The sequence below is a fragment of the Pelecanus crispus genome, chromosome 1 (genome assembly GCF_030463565.1).
Source record: "Pelecanus crispus isolate bPelCri1 chromosome 1, bPelCri1.pri, whole genome shotgun sequence".
Taxonomy (NCBI): Eukaryota; Metazoa; Chordata; class Aves; order Pelecaniformes; family Pelecanidae; genus Pelecanus; species Pelecanus crispus.
This window is the reverse complement of record NC_134643.1, coordinates 108686114-108697121: the sequence shown is the minus strand read 5'-3', so window position 1 is coordinate 108697121 and position 11008 is coordinate 108686114.

Here is an 11008-nt window from a genome sequence, read left to right as displayed (position 1 = left end):
AAACATTTATCTGTCCCATTAAGATCAAACAGATCTGACACTCCCTGTCCTCAGGAACTGAAGTAGGCCTAAAAACTAATGCAAGGAAGAATTAAATCTATGCTCTGTATTTCCCTACATTCCCTCCCCTCTTCCTTTTTTTTTTTTTTTTCTTTTTAATTATTCATGCCATGCCAATCATTTCAGTTAGGGTCATCTGGTGATCTTCTAATTATTAAGTAAAGGAATGGAATAGCTGAGGATGTCCTTCAAGTTGTTGTCCCAAATAGGGCTCGTTCACCCGGTGTGCAATCTATTTGGGACACCAAAGCGACCAGTAATGATCTGATATCTGGGCAAGTAATATACCATAAAGGGTGTGTCCCATGACAGGCTTCTTATCACTACCAAAGCTGTCACTTGTTCAAGACAAATTCTTCCAAACAAAAGATGAACAAGATTTGGCTTAATACTAAATTATCATGTTCCATTTTAGTCCTTCTGAAAACAAAAGACTTCTAAAAACAAGAATATTCAAGAAATGGACTATGCAGATAACATTTTCTGGTTTATCTGCAATCTCACCTTTCTCTTCATGTTGTTTCTGGCAAGGCTGTTAGCATACTATCTCAGGTAAATTACATTTTCTTTTTGGTACTTCAGATAGCAAAGCTATATATGGCCAGCAATCCAGTCCAATTTGTTACCCTTTATTTAGTTTCATAAAATGCATCTTGTGCATCATTTATTTTGTAATAGTGTGTTTTATTTATGCAAGAATGCTTCATTGAGATTCAAAAAAAGTGGGTTAACAAAGCTTCAAGCACACATTGGCATTCAAAAGGCTGTAATTTTATCTCAGTCTTCCTTTCAATTAAATAATATTGGCAAAAGCCCAAGATACAGATCCACAGATCTCGAAGAGCTAGATCCTGCTTGCTTCACTCTCCAGAGGGTACTACCTAATAAAATTCATCGGGTTACTTAACCAAGAACAGTGGATGTTAATCAGCCATAGGGCATAAAAACAAGACGTGCCACTGCCTCAGTTTTTAGTCACATTACTGACAACCACAGTACATTTATTGCATTGATGGATGCAGCAGCAGCCATCATGATTCTTTGTTTAAAGCATTTCAGAGTCTTGTTATAAAATACAGCAGCCTTCAGTCATAAATTATAAAAGAAAAAAAAAAGCATAAAAAATTTTGCAAGGAATTTTAACCAAATAGTACTATAAGTATAATTTTGCATCCTAAATTAATAATCTGTCATGCTTTATTCTTCTTTTGCAAAACTGATTTCAATTTTGCAAAAGGAGCAAACAGTCTTGCATTGCAAATTTCAGTTCAGAAAAGGACTTTCAAGTAATTAAGACAAGGTTTATCTTACTGATTTTTTTTAACTCTACCAGTAAATCCATATACTTCCTATTTACGTGCCTATATCAGTTCCTTTCAGCAGAGTGTTCATGCATGCATGTGTGCATTTGCAAAGATGAAATCTGATTTGACTTCAAGAAAATACTCGAGGTACCAAGCTTAGCTTCTTACATGTTGAACAGAAGAAAATACATCAAGTCCTTTCCCTTTGCAGTACTTGGTAACACCTAACTTCTAGATTAGTAACACCACCAAAGTTTTCTGATGAACAGAGTAATCATATTAATCCAATTGTTACAATAAAGGGATTACTTGTTAATGAGGAAACCCTGTGTTGTACTAGTACCACACGGTCCATAAGAATTTTGAAAACAAATCAAGAAAAATCTTTAATTATTCACTCAAATAGTCTCTTTGAAGTATAAGACAATAAAGGTATTACAGAAGGAAGACAATATCCTAATAAACACTCCCTGCCAATATACTTTTTTTTCCATTCCAATTAATAAGGTTATTAGTAATTCCTAAATTTTGTGAGAATGGACACCATAAGGATTTTCCTCCATAATTGGCCCATGATTAACTCCCACTTAAAGACTATTATTGAAGTAGAGGCCTACAAAGTTCACTACATCTATGGAGAAAAATTAACTCTTTTTCGGTTTGGTTTTTTTTTTTCCTACACCACCTTCTATCAATCCACTCCTACCTCCTGTCTCTGGATCTTTTTAAAACTAACTTAGTAAAAAAAAAAAAAAAAAAAAAAAATTGTTTCATTTCAAGGAAGGAACACACTGGTCACAAACAAGAGAAATTAATGTGAAGGATACATGGGTCCTGAAGTACTTTAGGAAATGTCAGCCTTGATGTGTAACCCACAGCACAAAAGAGTATGAAAAGTAAGAGTAGGATTAAGAGGGCTTTAGTTGAAGAACCTGATGTGGAGGAACCCTACCAAAAATACAATCACCAGGTAACTCCCAAAACAAGTCTTTGAAATTTGGTTAAAAACAGATACTACTCCACTTAAAATCCAAAGACAGCAGGAATTTTTACACACACATACACAAGGTGACTGGGAACCCCTTGTCAGTATACCATACTGAGACCTCACTGTGAAAAGGAGTGGACCAGCAGCATTAATATAGATGAAACCGCAAAGGTGATTTTATGAACAGCCTGTCACCAGCCGAAATTCAGTACAGCAGCTAGTAGCAGCTTAAGATTTAGAATGTGCTCAAGTCCTGTAGGAGTCGACAAAGCGTAAACTGAGTACATTCCAGTGAATTTAGGATACATCTACATCTGAAGATAGGGTGCATCTATCTCAGACACAGTTTCATTGTTTCTCATGTATAAAAATTTGCCTTCCTAGTCTCTCTTTCCTTCGCTGAAGAAAGCTGATTTTCCATCACAGATACTTAATTATTCAGCTAATAACGAGAAAATACTCAATACACATTGCCAATCTCAGTACAAGAAGCCTTGTACTACTGGATCATCCATCACCTGAAACTCTTTGAAAACTGGATTTTTCTGCATCCACTGCTACCTGTTTGCCCTTGCTGTAGCCATTTATATAAAGAATCTGCCATCAGGAAAAACAGGTGATGTCTTTGATTAATGGTTTATCGGCTTATACATTCAAGAAGTCTTTCCTTCAGTAATGAGGGTTATTCATAGGCTCCTAGCTGCCTCTTCAGCAGTTACAGCAACTACTTTCCTTGGCCACTGAGAAATGTTAAAAAAATAAAGCTTTAGCAATTATTTTTGAAGAGAGGTTTATATTAAATGGCTAGCCAGAACTATATTATCAATGTCTGAGTGAGCAGTGGGTTCTCCAGAGTTTCATTTAAACTTAGACTAAAAACACTTGTTCTTTAAACAGTTTTTCTCAACCTTCTCTCTTCTATAGACAGAAAATTAGCTTCTGGACTCCCTGAACACATTTTGTGCAGTAATCAATATACTGCCATATACTTACTTTTGTGGTATTTATCTCTACAAATGATTGTTTTCAAAAAATACCCAACTTTTCTAAAGATTTTTAGCTTGCAGCAACATGTTGCTAGCCTTTTGACTTTAAACAGAGGCTCAGCTGAATGCAGAAGGAAAAATATCTAGAGTTTCCAAACTGCCTTTGCAGGTCTCCTCCCTTTGGGGACGGGGGAGTGTGGACAACATGAGCCGGTGGGGGGCGGATTAACAAAATTAGTATTTGAACACTACATAGTTTGGCTACTATACAAGTCAATAACTTTGTCGTATTTTTTTTTCCCCCAGCCATCTACCACCACTGAGATGTTGCCCTCAGGAAGCAGCAAGTTCATCTCCCCTGTTTCATACAGAACAGACAGTGATCTCTGGAGTTTTTAAGCCAATGCTTTCTTTACAAGTGGAACCTTGAACAACTATCAACACCTAAAAAGACAAACTTGGCATCTGTTGCTACAGAGTCTCATTTGCAAGCTGTTGGATTTCATTTGCACAGTACTTTTCACTACAAAGCACATTTGAGATTAGTTCTGAGAGATTTAACTTTCTAACAAGACGCAATATGGTATCAGCTCTTCTGATAAAGCAACTTTGTAATTGCTTAAAAGCTATCACCTCCTCCCCTTTTATATACTTACCAACTCCCTTGAGTATTTGTAATCACTTTAAGTTTCATTTTACCATAGAAATATGATTGCTTCAGATCTCATTGTCAAAACTCCAGGTATTTTTCCTTTGCATTATCCTAGTGTGTATATTCCAAGATGTTTGTGCAAATCTAGAATCTTCTCAAGAGGAAATACTTGTATTTGTACTATACAACAGAGAAGAATCATTTACAATCTAGAACATTTGCAGTATGCAAAAGGTTTAAAATTGTTCCATGAGAAAACAAAACCCACAAGCTGAGAGTAAGATATTTTGAAGACTACACTAAAAAGGATGGAAATACATAAATTCATAAGTAGAATTGTTTTCAGTAGTCATAATGAACATTTTGCCTCATTTTCCTGTCTTGAATCAATTGCAGTCTCAAGCCTTACTCTTCCCAGTTTAAGCAGACACATACAGACATAAGAGTGGATACAGATATTATTATACCAGTTTCTGATCCATTGTTCACACTTGATGATTAAAGAAAGCTTTTCCACTTCATCTTCTAGCCTGGTCCTCTTTCCAGAATTACCTGTACTTACTAGCTCATTTACTGAGGTCCCAGTGACTCCAGACTCTCTGGAGATGTAGGCAAAATCTGGTGGCAGCAGCAGGGAGCAAAGTTACAGTAGGCGATCCTTGTCTTCAAAGACATAAAAAAGCATGCAATATACTTTTCCGGCTGCTGCCTACTCAAGCCAGCCTTAGTCAAGTTCTTTTCCATTGATTTCTGAAAATCAATTATCTGCAAAAATTATCACATTAATGACAATATTTGCAGTGAATAGCATAGCTTAAACTTCGAGAAAATCCTGCCCCAAAATTGAAAGTTTTATCTAACTTTCTTGATTAATTTTTCACAGAATTTAATAGCAAACTTTCCTCATACACACACCAAAAAAAAAAAAAAATCCTCTTTAAAACTCTTTCCTCCATACTCCATACATATTTTTTTCCTCTTAGCAGAAGTTGGAAGGATGATAAGGAATACCAAGAATACCAAGAGGAATAGCAATCCCTTCACATAACTGATTTGATTTTTCAAATGAAATGGAAACAAGTTACTACTATTTTTTTTTTCCCAGGATGTTAGGAATATATGGAGAACTTAATTTTAACCACAAATACATGAGCTATTTCAGACACTCAAAGCTCACCCAATTTCTTGCCTTTTTGAATGAGCTGATACATCACATAGTATCAAGTAACAGAACGGGATTCTCAGCATAGAAGAAATTAAAGACTTCTTTTTTTAAGGACTAAAAAACATGCTTAAAAATTTGAATAAATGGTTACACTTTAATAAGTTAAAAACTAATTGCTGTTTTTAACCAACATGGCAAAGGACAAATGAAACAAATTCAGTTCCTGTGCTTCTATTATTCAAGTTAGGCTCAGCCAGCCCCTCAGCAGAGGTGTTGTCTGTTCTCGCCGGGCAGAACACTGGTTGCAGCTGTTTCACCTTTAGCACAGAACCTACTTAGCAGCACTACACATCTGCTGTGCAGTAGTAGTTATGCTGCTGCAGTTAATCTGAGGCAAATGGATTTCTGATTATAACTGCAAGTTTACTTTTCCTTTGTTCTCTGTTTTCTTGTTGAAGATACTTACTGAGTACGATGCAATACTTAGGGACAAAACCAAACAGAATCCTGTCCTGCTTTCAGCTGGGATAGAGTTAGGTTTTTTCCTAGTAGCAGGCATAGTGCTGTGTTTTGGATTTAGGATGAGAAGAATGCTGATAACACACTGATGTTTTAGTTGTTGCTAAGTACTGCTTATGCTAGTCAAGGACTTTTCAGCTTCCCATGCTCTGCAAGGTGCACGAGAAACTGGGAGGGGGCACAGCCAGGACAGCTGACCCAAACTGACCAAAGGGCTATTCCATACCATATGACATCATGCTCAGGATAGAAACTGGGGGGAGTTGGCTGGGGGACAGAGAACCACTGATCAGCAACTGTCTGGGCATCAGTCAGTGGGTGGTGAGCAGTTGCATTTTGCATCACTTGTTTTGTATATTCTTTTATCATTATTATTATTTTCCCTTCCTTTTCTGTCCTATTAAATTGTTTTTATCTCAACCCATGAATTGTACTTCTTTTTTTTCCCCCTGATTCTCTCCCCCATCCCACTGGGGAGAGGAGGAAGTGAGTGAACGGCTGTGTGGAGTTCAGCTGCCTGCTGGGTTAAGCCACAACAAATCCCAACAGGTCTCTGCTTTCAGATATTTCAGCCTCTGCACATGACAGGCAGACTTTTAAAAACAAATACCTAGTCTACATGCAGTAGCGTGCAATTCTTTTCTCCTGTTCACTATTGTCAACCACTAGGTGGTAATGTTCACTCTGCAGACCATTCAACACAGCATAAACCCTAGCTGACATTCAAATAAATTCTCTCCTCACTTACACTGGTGCAACCATGTAGTAAACCAGAACTGAATTTGACTTGTTTCCTTTCAGATCAACAATTATATTTATTTTTAACTGTGCTCAGTTTTATGCTAAGCAGAGAGAAGCATGTCACAGTACCCCATATGCATTCGCTGCTGTTTGTTCCTTGGACCTCGACATACCAGAGATCAATTTTCTACAGTGGAAGTTTAACAGGGCAGACATATGCTGTGTTAGTACCAGAAAAGCTGATATAGTATTTTCCTTTGTTTCTATGATATTGGAGCTAAGAGATAAATCTAGGAAAGAATGCAGTTTTTATAGTCCCACTAAGTTCAGAGTTTATGATTTGCTCATAAAACATTACGTTTAAGTTACAATGAAAAGCATACAGAAGAGGTCATACCAATAATGCACTGAATTTAATGAAGACAGAATATTCTTCCATGCATCCAAATTTTCTGTCCACTGAAGAATTTATGCACAAACATGACAAAGAGGAGGAAGAAAAATGTATTTCAGCACAAACCTCATCTGCTTCAAGAATTGCAGAGAATGAAAATGAACATGGAAATATTCTGAGCACAAGGCTGAAAAAGTTTCTACTCCCAGCTATTTAATCACAGTATTTTTCTGATATTACCACTTCCCTTGTTCTTGCACCTGTTTTATGAAGTAGAAGAAAGGAGGTAACTGCCAGAGTTGTTTGCAATATTCTCTTTTTCTTTTTTTTTCTCTAGGGGAGCTGAGGAACAAAGAACAAAAGAAGATAAAACTATGTTTCTGGTTCTGCAGGGGAAGCAATTTAAATGAAGATATTTGTTACGTAGATTGAGAGATAAGAGAGAAAGGTAAAGAACCTGGTTGATCTGGTTTACAGAGCTCCCGCCAAAAGTGTAGCTGCCCAGGGTTTAGATCTATGCCTCACTGAGAGCAGAGATGGGAAGCTGAATCTCTCATCACATTGCAGATTGTCCGTCCTACAAAGTCACCAAAACAGTCTCTCTTGCTCTCTGCGTTCAAGTGATTGAATAGAGGTCCAAAGGGGAAAAGCTTCAAATAGCAAGGGTGGAAAACAGGCAGAACTTGCTCAAGAGATGAAAAGCTTCCAATTACTACTGTGAAATTAAGTAACAAAAGAAACACTTTTCTGTTCAGTCTGGTCTCTTACTGGCATCTAGTTAGACCTCCGTGCAAACATTTACTGCGTCATGCACAGATGTTGCCCACATTTGGGGTCTGACATGTGGGAGAGCCCTATGCACAAATGCTTGCCCCATTAAAAACCAAACCACTATACTGGCTACAATCATTCTCTCTTGTAGAACAGAAACAATCACTAAACATAATCAAGAAAGCAGGAGGAAAGCAGTTGCTCAAACTGCTAACTTCACTCTTGGTTGCAAGTCTCTTGGGTAGATTTGCATGTATTACTGCAATTATTTTGGAAAAATAGGGCAGTATTAGGAAAACAGAAAGAAAGTAGAACAATTCATCTTATCTAGATAACTAATCAGAAAAGACAGCCACTGAAAGCAGGGGAAAATTGCAATGCACAAAATTTTGGTGTTTTATTTCATCACCAAAGCAATCTTCTTTTTTTTTTTTTTTTTAAGAGTAGCCAACAAGGTAATTTGAATTTTAGCTAAGCAGAAATTCAGGTCTTGGATTATTTCCTCTTTGGATAAACCATAGCTCCAAAGGTCAAACTGAAGAACGGCACAGAGCAAGGAAAACCAATGGACCTGTACCTACTTATACCAAGCCATAGTCTGACCTACTTGTACTTTTTTTTTTCCCTTACATTTCTTCCCTGCCCCAGTCTCTGAGAACACAAAAGCCAACTCAAGTTAATTACATTTGTTACATTTGTGTGTTCTTTCAGTATATCCAAGGCTACCCTTGAAGGATTGCTAGCTCCACATAAGAGTCTCATGAGTTGTCCTTGACTGTACTTCTCACTGAACCACCTGGAAAGCTCACACTAATGTTTTCATGCAAAATTGGATCAGACCTTATGAAAAGGAAAAAACTTACTTCTCTTTTTCCATATATCTTCATTCCATTTTCCTTAAATAGCTAGAGAATGGTAGAAAGGTCTGGGCAATGTCCAGTGAAAGACTGCCAGCTGAGCCACGGCCTGAAACTATGCTTCACTACCATGAAACAGGAGCTAGCTAACAACATCAAATCTGAATGTTCTTAAACTTGCCTCAGCCATCTTAAGCTAGTAGAGCTGTAGCTGTATCTTCACAGTGTGTCTGCATTCAGTGTGAAAGCTTTCATTGCTCAAGAATTCTCAGGAGAGAGAAAAAGAGGGATTTAAACCTCCCCTATCTTTATGTACCTAAAGCATAAAGACTGCATATGAGTAGGCTGCTTTAGACTCTTACAGCAAATGGAGAGATACAGGTGCTTTCAAGACATGTTTTGCCTCACCTGTTTTTGCTGTTTATTTTAGGAAGAAATGAGCTTCTTGCCAGAGGTACTCATCTCCCTCCTCCAGCAATAAAGGGAGCCTACACTGTGAAGGTCCACATATGGTCAGAGGAATGCTATGCCAAATAATTACACTTGACATTTGGCTACTTCGTTATACCAACTATAACCAAACGGAAAATACGGGTAAAAACAGGAAGTACCCCAGACCTTGACATTACAGAGAAATTGTATACAAGTTAAGTAATTCATCCTGGCAAAAGCTGGAGTAAATCAAGAAGCGTTAATACAATGACTACAGAATGATTTCTTCTATGCCACAAAACCTGTGACAAAGGGGACCTTACAGTTAGAAGCACACACTTAATGCAGGAACCAGATGCTAGCTCTTCTACAGCAGGCATTGACAACATCTGAACACTTCTTTTTCTGTATCGCATCTTCACGACTTAGCTTTATTAAGGTTTTCTGATCTAGGTCATCTTTCTTACTCTCTCTTTAAACACACCGTAACATACTCACAAAACCAAATAAAGTATTAACTAAGAAACATCAAAACCTGAATTTATATCTTAAGTTATATTGATCTGGAACAAAATAGACAACTTTTTACATGAAAGCCATGTTTTCTGGATTAAGTTTTATGGGAGGCTTGCGACACTATTTACCAAAATATTCTTGTATGCAAGCTAGAACATTATGGTCTAAAAGGGTGGAAAACTAGAAGGATTAAAAAAAAAACTTATTGAATGACCAGGTCAAAAGGTAGCAGTTAGTGGATCATACTCTACCTGGATACCTGTGTCAAGTGAAGTGTTGTGGGAGTCTGTACTGTGCCCTGTCCTGTTTCATATCTTTATTAGTTACCTGGAAAATGCAACAGAGTGCACTCATCAAATTTGCAGATGACACTAGCTTGAGGAACCAGTCAATACACTTGAGGGCAGGGTTACCATGCAGAGACACCTAGACAGGCTGGAAGAATGGGCCAACATGAACCTTATGAAATTAAGCAAAAACAAATACAAAACCCTGGAAAGAAGGACCCTCTTCCTGGGTATTGCCAGGCTGGAAGCAGCTCTGAGAAAAGGACCTGGCCATGAGCTAACAGCATGCTCTGGAAAGCAGCAAAGATGTTCAACAGCATCCTCAGCTGTGTTAACAGGAATACAGCTGGCAGACTGATTGAAAGGATGATACCTTCTCTACTCAGCACTCGATAGACCACAACTGGACACCATGTCTAGTTTTGGGCCCTGTAGTAAAAGACAGACATCAACAAACTGGTGCAAACATAGAAGCTGAGAAACTGGGGCTTGTTCAGCCTAGAGAAGAGCTGATTTCAGGGGAATCTGACAGCAGTTTACCAGTGTCCACAGGCATCGAGGAGGTGGAGCCAAACTTTTCACAGCAGCGCATGACAGGAAGACAAGAGATGACAGGAGTATGCTGAAACAAGAGAGGTTCAGACTAGACATAAGGAGAAATTTTTTCAGGGTAAGGATCTCAGACAGTGGAGCAGTTTGCCTGGAAAGATTGTGATTTTCAACACCTGTCTAGATAAAGCCCAGAGCAACCTGATCTGACCTCATGACTGACCATGGTTTGAGCAGGAGGTTGAACTAGAGACCTCCACAGGTCTCTTTCAACCTGAATTATCCTGTCATTATATGAACTCACAACATTGACATTTAATATTAAAGGAAACTTTAGTATTAAGTTACTGAGAAACAAGGCTTCTTTTACTCTGGCTGTGTTGAAAACCCAGATAATTCAATGGGAATTCTCTGTGTACATTTGACTGGAGAGCTTGAAGCAGTCCTCTATCCAGAAGTCAAGCGCAGGAGAACATTATTCACACACAGAAGGCACTTTGACCTTTTTGCTCCATATATTTCCTACTAGCAAATATATTACTGAAAAAAAAAAAAAAGAAAAAAGAAAAAATGCAAAACACAAGAAAAGCACTAATAGAGATTTTAGACCTTGCTCATGTCTCTGCAAATACGGTCCTGGAAACTCCAGATCAATGACTTGTAGAAGAATCAGCCAGATCTGCTTCTAGCTTCTGAATGACTAAAATCTATACAGCGCGTGGGAGAGCTTCAGGGTGTAAATAACCTCCATGGAGGTACAAAACTGGAGAAACTAGAGAATAGCACT